Source organism: Hyla sarda, chromosome 3 (assembly GCF_029499605.1).
Source record: "Hyla sarda isolate aHylSar1 chromosome 3, aHylSar1.hap1, whole genome shotgun sequence".
NCBI lineage: Eukaryota > Metazoa > Chordata > Amphibia > Anura > Hylidae > Hyla > Hyla sarda.
Window position 1 is genome coordinate 395,720,970 of NC_079191.1, and position 15,442 is coordinate 395,736,411.

At 44.5% G+C, this 15,442-nt stretch overlaps 1 protein-coding gene across 10 annotated transcripts in view; it reads left to right on the forward strand.

Annotated features, from left to right (window-relative positions):
- NRXN1 (neurexin 1) overlaps positions 1-15,442 on the forward strand; it is a 1,474,530-nt gene that overhangs the window by 756,002 nt on the left and 703,086 nt on the right. The window lies entirely within an intron of this gene.

A 15,442-nucleotide genomic window follows, 5' to 3' on the forward strand; every position in this document is an offset into this window, starting at 1 on the left:
CTGTGCCACTTTGCATGTTTTGTTTGCACACAGGATTTGTCAGGGTGTGGTAGCCCTTCTGTGTATCCCTGGCGGTCTAGGGGAGGTGTGTGTGGCCATCAGTTTCATCCCTTCCCTGCAGCCCCTGGGCATGTTGACTTAGGTCAAGATGCCATTAGTATACGGCTCCTCGGCTGATATGTTAATGCCTAGGTTGAAGCCAGGTGCATTTGCGGCCCCTTAGTAGCTTCGGTGAAAAGGGGCATCAAACCTGGATCCTTGAAGGTGCCTTTTGGCCCGGAGGTGATGGGAAAATTTGTTGGGGGGCCTCTCTCCTGTTGGAGAAGATCTTAGCGATAGACCGGATCCTTTGTGCACATTTTTTTTTGTGACATGTTTGCACTTTTTCATGCACTTTGGGTGATAGAGAGCACTTGCCTCGGCTCTTAAAAAAAATAAAAAATTTGAATGTTGAGGAGGCAGGGGTACTCAATGACCCCACCTCCACTGCACAAAAGGAATAGAAGTATAAACAAACATAAGTCTAAAAGTACTATACCTATAAATGTAAGTAACCTCTATTTTTAGAGCTGTTTTAGAGCTGTTCACCCGATTTAGTGCAGGTGAACAGTCTGTTTCTCTTTAAGGATTTAGATAAAATATATGGAAAATAAATGCATGAAAATTAGTTTTTCAACCTACACTTTATTAGCTATAGCAGATACTGATTAACGCTTGGTACTGTAAGAGCTTGATGACAGATGAACCCGGCCAAACCCCGATTTGTTCTAGCATGCTAGTAAAAATGCTGGAGAGTAACTGATGCCAGAACTGATCCCACTGTTAGGCCCCTTTCACACTATAAAGTTGTTCCGTTAAAAGATCCATTATAAACATCCGCTAGAAAAGCCTTAAAAACGGATGTTAAACGTCCGTTACAAAATCCCATTCAAGTCTATTGGATTTTTTGATTATCCGTTATGACCTGTTATAGCCTGTCATGAATAACAGACGTTATTTGTGATGGAAGAAAAAATGGCACATGCACAAATTTTTATTTCGTCACAAGAAACGGGTAAATTAACGGCCGCTATTTTCAACATTGAAGTCTATGGCAAACGGATGAGCCTTTATGTCATCTGTTTGCACCTGGTTTATAATATCCGTTATTACTTTTGAGCATGCTCAAAAGAGGTGACAACAGTTGACTCCTGCAGTGCTGAGGGACTACTACTACTCCCATCATGGAACAGACTTGTTTCCATGATGGGAGTAGTAATTCCCCGCCTGCGTGAGTCTGCCGGTGGCTGGGGTGGCTACATTAGTGTTTGTACTACTACCCCCATCATGGAACAGACTTTGTTCCATGATGGGGGTTGTAGTACAGAGGCTGACGGACTGATCGTGCTGGGTCTCACTTCTGAGACCTCATGCGATCAGAAGTTATTAAGCAGGGGAGCTAGCGGCATGGTCAGCAACCCTGCGATGTATCGTGTGTTTTTACTTTCATTTTTAAATCCCCCGCTGGGAGCCCTTAATGGCCGATACTGAGGAGCCATTCAGGGTTCCCAGCAGGGTTTTTAAAATGAACATTGTGAGTGGCAGCGGGGGCCATATGTATATTAAAAGCACTGTGGGGGGAAAGATATATACCGCTGCAGGGGGGGCAGACATATAGCCTATATATCTAGCCCCCCAGTGCATTTATAATTTCCCCCCCCACAGCGCATTAACAAAGATATGACCCCCGCCAGCGCATTAAGAAAGATATACCCCCACCGGGGCACTTATAATGTGCCCCCCGTAGCGCATTTGTCATATTATGCCACAGCAGCGCTATATGTGAAAAGTATTTCTATCAGCAACCGGCCAGCACGATGATGCTGATACAATACTTTTCATTCATAGCACTGCAGGGGCATATGTATATAAAAGTGTTGTGGGGGGCAGATAACACTATATGTCCGCCCCCCCAGCGTTCTATATACAGGGTGTGCCATTTATATGGATAAACCTTAATAAAATGGGAATGGTTGGTGATATTAACTTCCTGTTTGTGGCACATTAGTATATGTGAGGGGGGAGACTTTTCAAGATGGGTGGTGATCATAGCGGCCATTTTGAAGTTGGCCATTTTGAATCCAATTTTTTTTTTCAATAGGAAAAGGGTCGTGTGACGCATCAAACTTATTGGGAATTTCACAAGAAAAACAATGATGTGCTTGGTTTTAACGTAACTTTATTCTTTCATGTTACAAGTTTCTGACCACTTATAAAATGTGTTCAATTGCTGCTGATTGTGTTGGATTGTCAATGCAAACCTCTTCTCCCACTCTTCACACACTGATAGCAACACTGCAGGAGAAATGCTAGCACAGGCTTCCAGTATCCATAGTTTCAGGTCCTGCACATCTCGTATCTTCACAGCATAGATAATTGCCTTCAGATGACCCCAAAGATAAAAGTCTAAGGGGGTCAGATCAGGAGACCTTGGGGGCCATTAAACTGGCCCACGATGACCAATCCACTTTCCAGGAAACTGTTCATCTAGGAATGCTCGGACCTGACACCCATAATGTGGTGGTCACCATCTTGCTGGAAAAACTCAGGGAACGTGCCAGCTTCAGTGCATAAAGAGGGAAACACATCATCATTTAGCAATTTCGCATATCCAGGGGCCTTGAGGTTTCCATTGATGAAGAATGGCCCCACTATCTTTGTACCCCATATACCACACCATACCATCATTTTTTGTGTTCCAACAGTCCTGGAGGGATCTATCCAATGTGGGTTAGTGTCAGACCAATAGTGGTGGTTTTGTTTGTTAACTTCACCGTTCACATAAAAGTTTGCCTCATCACTGAACAAAATCTTTTGCGTAAACTGAGGGTCCTGTTCCAATTTTTGTTTTGCCCATTCTGCAAATTCAGTGCCACGATCTGGGTCATCCTCGTTGAGATGCTGCAGTAGCTGGAGTTTGTAAGGGTGCCATTTGTGAGTAGCTAATATCCGCCGAAGGGATGTTCGACTAATGCCACTCTCCAGTGAAATGCAGCGAGTGCTACGCTGTGGACTCTTGCTGAATGAAGGTAGGACAGCCACTGATGTTTCTTCATTAGTGACAGATTTCATGATTCCACTTTTTGGCAAATCCAACACTGAACCAGTTTCACGAAACTTAGCAAGCAGTTTGCTAACTGTAGCATGGGAGATGGGTGGTCTCGTAGGGTGTCTTGCATTGAAATCTGCTGCAATGACCCGGATACTGCGTTCACCAAACATCCAGACAATTTCTATCGGCTCCTCACGTGTTAACCCCGACGACATGTCAATGGCTGTAAACAAAGAGAAACTTGTAAATAATTCATGAAAGATTAAAGGTACGTTAAAACCAAGCACATCAGTGTTTTTCTTGTGAAATTCCCAATAAGTTTGATGTGTCACATGACCCTCTTCCTATTGAAAAAAACAAAGTTTGATTCAAAATGGCCGACTTCAAAATGGCCACCATGGTCACCACCCATCTTGAAAAGTTCTCCTCCTCACATATACTAATGTGCCACAAACAGGAAGATAATATCACCAACCATTCCCATTTTATATAAATGGCCCACCCTGTACATATGTATACATATATTCTATATATGACAAATGCGCTGCGGGGGGCACATTATAAATGCGCTGGCGGGGGGGGGGCATATCTTTATTAATGGCTGCGGGGGGCACATTATAAATGCTCCGGCAGGGGGTTTACATTTATTAATGCGCTGCGGGGGGCATATTATAAATCCGCCGGAGGGGGGGGTATATATTTATGAATGCATATTATAAATGCGCTGGGGGGGGGCTAGATATATAGGCTATATGTCTCCCCCCCCCCCCCCTGTAGCACTATACATCTTGCTCCCCACAGCGCTTTTAATATACATATGGACCCCGCTGCCATTTACAATGTTCATTTTAAAAACACCACAGAGAGCCCTGAATGGCTCCTCAGTATTGTCCATTAAGGGTTCACAGTAGTGGAAAAAAGGGGGGCTCACTAAATCAATATCAAGAGGGGTGCGCTCCAGTGAAAAAATACACATAAAGCAACCACTAAACCAGCGTTTCACTGAAGAATTAAGGGTGCACACCACCGATTATAATCAAAATACAAAAAATTATTTTATTTTATTAAATACATCAGCACAGTATTATATATACACAGACATTTAAAACCAATTAAAACAGCTCAGAAAGAGCCTAGTACAACCCTGGGGAAGGGCCATAACCCCCCTCCCACAGGTTAGTGACCCAGTCCAAAATAACACAATATATTATATATGCAATATATCACAACTACCTAAACTGACCCTCAACAGCAGAAATATCCCAAAGAGGACTATCACTTAAAAAATACTTAGGCAAGGACAGAGTTGGATATCCAGCATGTCAGGAAGGGGTTACGCCAGAACCCCACGCGTTCCGTCGCTGAGCGACTTCCTCAGGGGTGTTGTGCCCCAAATCTGTCTAACTCAAGTATATATGCACAAGTAAAATGACAAAATACCTGCCAGGTGTGGGCCACCTCACGTCAGGCCAGCACTCCCCGGATTGCACAACTTCCAGGTTAGGCGTGTCACGTGATCGCAAGTAAGACTCACGAGATATCGCTGTGCATGGCGCATGCGCATTAGAATAACAAGTGTTGTTACTATCAGGATTCTGCGCATGCGCAATGCATCAGTTGGGTATAAACCGTCCTGGGAAAAGAGGGGAAGGAGGGGCGCATGCGCTTAGATGTATACAAGGATCATAGGGCAAGTGGAATAATCAATTCCGCTTCCGTACTCCATAATATTGATAGACATGGAGGGTGTCATGTGAGCGGATAGAAATTCTGCCTATGTGATCACCCCCACCGCGAAACATAGTGTTTAGCTAGTCAATGCTATTCGTATGATCCTCCGATTCCCTATCATCAAGCACCTAAATCCACATCCATACTCAGGAACAATCAAGTGGTCCAACTCATTCACACAATGCGCATTGTGAAACATCATTTATCAACCATACACCTGTAAACTAAATTTAATTTATATTATGTTTTGAAAAGACAAAGCCTGAAAATAAGTCTTACCTAAAAAATACCCATAGAAGGTGAAAAATGTCTAAGTAATTATACCCTCAAAAATTAATAATAATCCATATATTACCCAAAGCGGAGTTTTTCTTTTTTTAGTTATAATGTGTAATAATATGGTGATATACGTGTAAGAAATATATATATATATATATATATATATATATATATATATATATATATATATATCTATATATAAATAATAAAGAATAAAAAAATATAAAAAAATAAAGTGGACTCACTTATGGGAGATACTGTATATAATGTGAGGGGTGGACTCACTAATGGGATATACTGTATATAACGTGAGGGTTAGACTCACTTATATGAGATACTGTATATAATGTGAGGGGTGGACTCACATATGGGAGATACTGTATATATAATGTGAGGGGTGGACTCACTTATGGGAGATACTGTATATATAATGTGAGGGGTGGAGTCACTTATGGGAGATACTGTATATAATGTGAGGAGTGGACTCACTTATGGGGGGATACTGTATATATAATGTAAGGGGTAGACTCACATATGGGAGATACTGTATATAAAATGTGAGGGGTGGACTCACTTATGGGAGATACTGTATTTATAATGTGAGGAGTGGGCTCACTTATGGGAGATACTGTATATATAATGTGAGGGGTGGACTCACTTATGGGAGATACTGTATATATAATGTGAGGGGTGGACTCACTTATGGGAGATACTGTATATAATGTGAGGGGTGGACTCACTTATGGGAGATACTGTATATATAATGTGAGGGGTGGACTCACTTATGGGAGATACTGTGTATAAAATGTGAGGGGTGGACTCACTTATGGGAGATACTGTATTTATAATGTGAGGAGTGGGCTCACTTATGGGAGATACTGTATATATAATGTGAGGGGTGGACTCACTTATGGGAGATACTGTATATATAATGTGAGGGGTGGACTCACTTATGGGAGATACTGTATATAATGTGAGGGGTGGACTCACTTATGGGAGATACTGTATATATAATGTGAGGGGTGGACTCACTTATGGGAGATACTGTATATATAATGTGAGGGGTGGACTCACTTATGGGAGATACTGTATATATAATGTGAGGGGTGGACTCACTTATGGGAGATACTGTATATAATGTGAGGGGTGGACTCACTTATGGGAGATACTGTATATAATGTGAGGGGTGGACTCACTTATGGGAGATACTGTATATAATGTGAGGAGTGAAGTTACTTATTGGAGATACTGTATAGATAATGTGAGGGGTGGACTCACTTATGGGAGTTACAATACTGTATATATAATGTGAGGGGTAGACTAACTTATATGAGATACTGTATATATAATGTGAGGGGTGGACTCATTTGTGGGAGATACTGTATATAATGTGAAGGGTTGAATTCACTTATGGGAGATACTGTATATAATGTGAGGAGTGAATTTACTTATTGAAGATACTGTATATATAATGTGAGTGGTGGACTCACCTATGGGAGATACTGTATATAATGTGAGGGGTGGACTCACTTATGGGGTATAGTGTATATATAATGTGAGGGGTGATCTCACTTATAGGAAATTCTGTATATAATGTGAGGGGTGGACTCACTTATGGGAGATACTGTATATATAATGTGAGGGGTGGACTCACTTATGGGATATACTGTATATAAGGTGAGGGGTGGACTCACTTATGGGAGAGACTGTATATATAATGTGAGAAGAAGATTCACTTATGGGAGATACTGTATATAATGTGAGGGGTGGACTCACTTATGGGACATACTGTATATATAATGTGAGGGGTGGACTCACTTATGGGAGATACTGTATATAAGGTGAGGGGTGGACTCACTTATGGGAGATACTGTATATATAATGTGAGAAGAAGATTCACTTATGGGAGATACTGCATATATAATGTGAGGGGTGGACTCACTTATATGAGATACTGTATATATAATGTGAGGGGTGGACTCACTTATGGGAGATACTGTATATAATGTGAGGGGTCGACTCACTTATGGGAGATACTGTATATAATGTGAGGGGTGGAATCACTTATGGGAGATACTGTATATATAATGTGAGGGGTGGACTCACTTATGGGAGATACTGTATATAATGTGAGGGATGGACTCACTTATGGGAGATACTGTATATATAGTGTAAGGGGTGGACTCACTTATGGGAGATACTGTATTTATAATGTGAGGGGTGGACTCACTTATGGGAGATACTGTATATATAATGTGAGGGATGGACACACTTATGGGAGATACTGTATATATAGTGTAAGGGGTGGACTCACTTATGGGAGATACTGTATATATAATGTGAGGGGTGGACTCACTTATGAGATATACTGTATACATAGTGAGAGGGGTGGACTCACTTATGGGAGGTACTGTATATATAATGTGAGGGGTGGACTCACTTATGGGAAATACTGTATATAATTAGACATGAGCGAATCGAAGCAGATGAACCGGAATTTGTTACGTATTTCAGGAAATTCGATTTGCAATGAATGCGAATATTACCGTGATTCTATTGCGCAAATCTCTTCATTAAACTCCATTTACTGCATTCCAGGCTCAAGGGCATCTAAAATGGCGGATCTACATGTCAGTACTAGTGTTGCTCGCGAATATTCGCGATGCAAATTTTATTCGCGAATATCGCATATTCGCGAATTCGCGAATATCCGCGAATATAGCACTATGTATTCATAATTACGAAATATTCATTTTTTTTTTTTTACAGTACACATCACAGTGATCATCCCTCTCTGCTTCCAGCTTGTGTGATGTAAAGAAGGCTCTAATACTACTGTGTGAGACTGGCGCGCAAATTTTCACACATGCAAGTTTTTTCATATGCAAATTTTCGCATATGCAAATTTACACATATGCTAATTTTTATATGCAAATTTTTGCATATGCGAAAATAAAACGCGAATATTGCGAATATGCGAATTTAGCGAATATATGACGAATATTCGTCCATATATTCGCGAAATATCGCAAATTCGAATATGACCTATGCCGCACAACACTATTCAGTACATGGGGCAAGGAATGCTGGGAAGGCGGAAAGGCAAGGTGGGAAGGGAAGTAGGCGAGATGACCCTGAATCACATGCAGGATGCAGCCTATCAGCAGCCAGTTATCCCTGTGATGTCACAGCCCTATATAATCGGCAGCCATATTGCAGCCAGCCACATAATTACAATACACTGCAGAAGGATCATAGGACGCAGAGCCTGTGTGTGTTACAGCAGAAAAAAGTGCAGTCCAGCAGCGTTTAACATCTTCCTAGTCACATCAGTGTTCTTGTGGACGGAGAGCATTGTTTTTTTCACTGAAAAGGATTTTTGCTGCAGCTGCAGGCATTAACCTCCCAGTCGCTTTCTTCGGCATTGTATTACAGAGAGGGGCAGATAGCTGTGTGTTGCCTCATACATTTCAACAAGCTGCTTCAACTTCATAAACCTTAGCAGAGGAGGCAGGAATAATTTTTCATTGCAATTCAGTGTTTTTATTCCACCAAAAATCATCTACTGGTTATACTAGTCTGTAGACGGTATAATACACAGCAGTCCATTCCTAATAGTCTTTGACAGAGTGCAATTTTGTGTTTAGTACTTAGCTTTTTTTGGCTGCAGCCCTGTTGTGTACAGCTGCTGTTTTACAAAAATACGTTTTTAAGGGTACTGTAACACATTTTTCTGCCTGCATACGTGCATACAACATACATACATCTAAGTAGCGTACTATTTTTCACCTGTTAATCTGTCAAGGGCCTACCTACTGTCAATGTGTACTCAGATACTTTTTTAAGTGTACTGTAGAGCATTTTTCTGCCCTCATCAGTGCATACCACATACCTACATCTAAGTAGTGTACTATTTTGTACCTGTTAATCTGTCAAGGGTCTAGATACTGTGAAAGGTCAACCAAAATTGCAGACCTGCTGCTTTTCTAGACAAATACTGTTTTAAGCGTAGTGAAGCATATTGTACTCCCATCATATACGCACTAAGTATGTCAGGCAGAGAAATGCCAGGACGTGCACAGAGGAGTGACAGAAACCTAAATCCTTCAGGCAGAGGTTGCAGCCGATTCGAGGCGAGTTTCAGCAGGAGTCGCAGCGAGAGGCCTGAGCTCCTGTTAACAGCTAGGGGTCGTGTCTCGACCAGCAACCCATCTGCCATCGTCGATTGGTTAACACGGCCATCCACTTCATCACAAGTGCCATCTGACACCCACAGACTACAGTCGGTGGGTTCCTCAGACAACAACCTCAGTTGGCATGGCCCGGGAGCAGTCCCAGTCCTCCCATTGCCTCTGTCCTATGCTGTTCCCTCCCCTACAGAAATATGTTATGCTGTGGGTTCAGGTCCACTATTCACTGAGAACGATCTAACAGAGGACAGTCAGCAGCTACTGCCCAGCCAAAAAGTGGAGGAGACATCCGCCGCTTTCTCCGCTAGGCGGGTAAGTAGTGATGAGGAGAGTGACGTGGGAGGTGGTGTTGCCAGGGTTCACGGTCCTGAAGCAGACACTCTTGAGGAGCCTGAGGAGGACATCAGTGACGTGCAGACACAACTCGATGATGATGAAGCCAATCGCAACTGGGAGTCGGGTGCAGAAGGGGTTTCATAATCATCAGGAGAAGAGAGTTTCAGGTTGTCCATGAGGCAGTAGCTGAGCCAGCAAGGTGGTAGCATGGTTGGCAGTCAGCGTGGTGGCAGAAGTGGAAATTCTGGAGCCAAAGGTGCCCGGGGGAGACCACCTGCTTCGTGGCAGCCTACCTTCCTGGGAGGTAGTGGAACAGAGGTCCCTAGAGCTGGCGGCAGTAGCAGTCATTTAGTGCCGACTGCTCGGCGGTGTGGCAGTTTTTCATGAAGCATCCGGAGGAGGTTCACATAGCCACATGCAAGATATGTCGGCAGAAGGTGATGCGTGGCCAGGGTCCCAATGTTGGCACCACGGCCCTGCGTCAACATATGCTTCACCACCATAAAGCGGCGTGGGAGAACCATGGCACGGATGCAGTGGTCCAGTGGCATGCAGCTCCCTCTTTCAGCTAGCCAAGGCTCCACCACCTCGGCCGAAGGGAGCTGTGTGTCATACTCTCCTTCTGTCGCTCCAGATGCTCCTGCTCCTCCTACTTTTAGTCAGCCATTCCACCAACAATCCATTGGCGAAGCCATGTCCAAGAGACAACAGTATGCGCCCACTCATCCAACGATGCAGAAGCTGAATGTGCTCCTGTCTAAGTTGCTGGTGCTGCAGTCCCTCCCTTTTCAAGTGGTGGACTCTGCACCTTTCAGAGAACTGATGGCTTGTGCCGAGCTGAGGTGGAAGGGTGCCAAGCCGTAATTTCTTTGCGAAGAAGGCAGTACCAGCCTTGGACAATTTTGTGGAAGAGAAGGTGGGCCAGTCCTTAAGCCTGTCGGTGTGTACCAAAGTGCACGTCAGCGCCGACATCTGGAGCTGTAACTACAGTCAGGGACAATACATGTCCTTTACGGCTCACTGGGTGAATGTGGTTCCTGCACAGCCACAACCCCAACTTGGACAGGTCATGCCGCTTCCTCCTCCATGCTCTCAGCCCGTTGGTCCTGTGACAGTGTGTGACTCCGCCTCCTCATCTTCCATCGTGTCCTCAGCCTCCACTGCCCAGACAAGCCTCACTGGCCCTTCAGCATACCATGTGTGCAGGGCACAGCGGTGTTACGCTGTTCTTCACATGGTTTGCCTTGGCGAAAAAAGTCACACAGGGGAGGAACTGCTAAAAGTCATTTGTAAAGAAATCAGAGCATGGCTTACTCCACAAAACTGGAAATGAGAACCATGGTGACTGACAACGGGAAGAATATTTTGCATGCGCTGTGACTGGGAATGCTGAGCCATGCGCCCTGCATGACAAACGTGTTCAATCTGGTTGTGAAGCAGTTCCTGAAGTGTTCCCCCCATTTGCAAGACATCCTAACAATGGGAAGGAAACTTTACATGCACTTCAGCTACTCGTACACTGCAAAGCACACCCTCCTTGAGCTGCAGCGTCAGAACGGTATCCCACAACATGATTTGAGACATTGCCACACATTGGAATTCCACCCTCCATATGTTGGACCGACTGTATGAAGAGAGAAAAGCCATTAGCAATTTCTTGATGATCCAAGCAGATAGGGGTACTCCCCTGTGTAACTTCAATGTGAACCAGTGGCAGCTCATACGTGACACCTGCTGTTTGCTTAGGCTCTTTGAGGAAGCCACATTATTAGTAGGAGCTAGGATTACGGGATGAACAACGTCATTACACTGCTTCATTTCTTACAACACGTGTTGGAAACGATGGCTGGTCACTGGAGGTGTGGCGCCTACATCTCACGGCCACATGAGCCCTGTGGGGGCTGAACTATAGGAGGGGGAGGTGCACAGCGGAGCACAGTTTAGGTTTCGCCAAATGGGTGTTTTTTCTAGTAATCTGACCAAAGAGGAGAAGCAGGAGCAGCCTGAGGAGCTAGGGGGTTATGAGGAAAGCGAGACAGAGGACCCAGACACACCATGGCAGTATGCAGTGGAGATGGAGGCAGGGAGTCCCTCTGAGTCACTTGCACAAATGGCACGATGCATGCTCACCTTCTTGCATAGTGACAGCCGAATTGTCACCATTCGGCAGCGGGATGACTTCTGGATCTCCACCTTATTGGACACTCACTACCGCCACAAAATAGGGGCCTTTTTTACACCCACTGAGAGGGAGGACAAAATGACCTACTACAGAGACATCCTATGTAGTCAGTTGGCAGATGCCTATCGCCATCGTCCATCCTCTTGCAGGTCTGAATCGGGGGGCCCCCTGTGCTCACCTTCCACTGCCATGGCTGTTGGGGAGGGTGGGGTGGCAGGAGCAGTACCAGCTCCATCATCAGCAGACTGAGTCTATAGTCAATAATGAGTAGCTTTCTTCACCCGCATAGTGGAGCAACTCATCAACAGCAGGTAGACCTGGAGCAGGACCTGAACCAGCAGGTGGTGGCATACCTTGATATGACCATGCCAACACACCTTGAAGATCCACTGGCAGGGCCAGATTAAGGCTGCCTGGAAGACGGAGCACTTCGTTATGATGGGCCCCCCCCAAAAAAAAGAAATTGGCCTGGGCATATTAGACTATGTCGCTTTTTTTTTTGTGTGGGTGTCACAGGAGTCAGGCCCCCGTTAAAATAAAATGGGCTGCATGGTCTAAAATCACTTCAGTTCAGGTCACTCTTTCTAGCTGTTGCAAAGCTACAACCCCCATTATGTCTGGAGAGCTTCAGGCATTATAGGAGTTATAGTTTTGTAACAGCTGGAGCCTCAAATTGGGGTACAGTGTCATCCATTATTACTGAAAAACTTAGAAGTGACGAGAGATCTAATGGGACAGTCAGGAGAGTACACAAACATAAAATGACTCACAGGAGATGTCTTCTCTGTTGTCTTTCCTTTTCTTCTTCATCTGGTCCAGACGCCAGGTCTTCTTCCAGCTCCATCTTCCTCTGTAAAGTTTGACGCCTTGACATCATTGGTTCCTCACTCTGCAAGCCGATCCTCATCCTCTGTATAAAGACAACAATCATTATAACCCTTCAAGAGACTGTGCTTCCTAAATATAATACTACCAAACCCTGTGTGCCCTGTATATTATACTGCCAAACATCATGCCCTCTAAAAATAATACCACACACTGTGTCTTCCATAGTGTGCCCAGAGCAGCAGAATCCCATTGAAAACAAGCAAAATTCTGCTGGATGTTCATAGTGTGGATGAGCCCTAATTCCCCAAGACCCCTAAGTCCTCCTCCAGACTCCTGCTCCCAGAGACCCCTAAGGCCAGGTTTCCCCCTTTTTTTTTACCTGCAAAAACACAGAAAAACTGCTACTGCTTTTTCCTGTGTTATGGTAATTTTTTGGCATTGTTTTTCTTGTGCTTTTGCCTTCTCCGGAAACTGAGCCTTAAAGGGGTACTCCGCCCCTAGACATTTTATCCCCTATCCAAAGGGGATAAGATGCCCGTTATTACGCACAGAGCGAACTCGCTCTGTGCAGTAATGATAGCGGGGTGCCGCAGCGGCGATCCCCGGGGTCCCCAGCAGCAAGACTGTGGCGATCTAACATCTTATCCCCTATCCTTTGGATAGGGGATAAGATGCCAGAGGTGGAGTACCCCTTTAAGGACCAGGGGAGGACTAAGGCTAAGTTTCCGGAGAAGGCAAAAGCACAAGAAAAAAAATGCCAAAACATTACCATAACACAGGCTTCAACACTCCTGGTCCTTCTCCACGATTCCACTTTTCTGCACCCACACTGTGCTGCCGAGATATAATAGTGCCACACACTGTGCTGCCAAGATATAATAGTGCCACACACTGTGCTGCCAGGATATAATAGTGCCACACACTGTGCTGCCAGGATATAATAGTGCCACACACTGTGCTGCCAGGATATAATAGTGCCACACACTACACTGTAGTGCCAAGATATGAGTGCCACACAATGTACCCCAGGAAATAATAGTGCTACACAATATACTCTAGGACTTAATAGTGCCACACACTTTGCTGCCAGGATGTAAAAGTGACACACATAGTGCTGTTAGGATATCATAGTGTCACACACTGTGCTGACAGAATATAATAGTGCCCCACACTGTGTCGCTAAGATATAATAGTGCCTAACACTACACTGCCAGGATATTATGATGCCATATGCTGTGCTACCAGGACATAATAGTGCCATTTGCTGTGCTGCCAGGACGTAATGGTGTGACACACTGTGTTGCTAGGCCATAATAACGCCACACAATGTACCCAGGACTTAAAGGGAAACTGACAGTCTGTTCACCTGCACTAAACCCAATACACTGGGTCATAGTCCAGGGGAACTGGAGTAGAGAAGGGTATAACGTACATAAATTTGTGAAGTAGTTTAGAAGATATTGTCCCCTGTAGATTAAATGCAGAGCAGCTTTGCTGCATAATGGAGGCTGCTCCTGCTTCCCAGCCTCCTCCTGTATGAAGCGCTAGGCCTGCCCATTATTTGAATATTTATTACATATACACTCACTATATACATGTACTCATCACACATTATATATACACTCACTATATACATGTACACATCACACATTATACATACACTCACTATATACATGTACACATCACACATTATATATACACTCACTATATACATGTACACATCACACATTATATATACACTCACTATATACATGTACTCATCACACATTATATATACATATAAACTCACTATATATACATCTACTCATTACACATTACATTACAAGCACCAATACACTTACATTTTCCCCACATTGAAGTCAGAATCAGGTCTATGTCCTCCCGGTGGCTGCAGACTTCCTCCCCATACTGTTCACCAGCAGACGGAGCCATGCAGTGCAGACGGGGCCAGCCGAGGGGGAGGGGCACATGGGGCCCGGAGCAGGAGCTCCATAAGCTCCAATGATAATCTGGCCCTGTCCACTGGACTTCTGGGTAGCCAAACTTGATTTGTGGCTGGAACTAGCAGAGTTTGCCCTGGAAAAGCTGTCCTGCCTGGCCAGTAGTTTGCCATCTGAGCGTGTGTTTAGTGCGGCGGGGGCCATAGTAACCCCAAGGAGAACTTGTCTGTCCACGAAAAAATGTGGAGAGACTGACCTTTGTGATGATGAATCAGGCATGGATCAGCCAGGATTTCCAACCACAATGCCTGATGCATCAGAGTAGATTGACCATGGTGCCACACCAACTTCTTGACAAATATGGATAGTGCCAAACAGATTTAAGGCGCTGCTTCCAAGTTACAAACATTCCGCCGTATCAGACCTTTTTTCACCCACCTTCGTCACCGGGTACTGGTGTTGCCACCCACTGCACCACTCTGTCACCGGGTCACTTTCAGGACTCCTGATGCTTCTGCCTTTTCCAGTCTGTCTCATTCAGCCACTATATGGTCTCTTCTCATGCTTCAGCCAACTCCAGGCTGTGTCATTCAGCCACCATATGGTCTCCTCATGCTTCAGTCACCTCCAGGCTGTGCCATTCATCCAATATATGGTTTACTGATGCTTCAGCCAGCTCCAGTCTGTGTCATTCACCAACTACATGGTTTAGTGATGCTGCTGGGCCTAGGACATTACCTATACATGTTTATGGTAGCACTAGGTACCATACATTTTCAATGGAAATTTCAAAATTCATCTTTTATTCTTAGAGATTGTGAGGACCTATTGTCTCCTCATCTGCCACCAACTCCAGGCTGTGCCA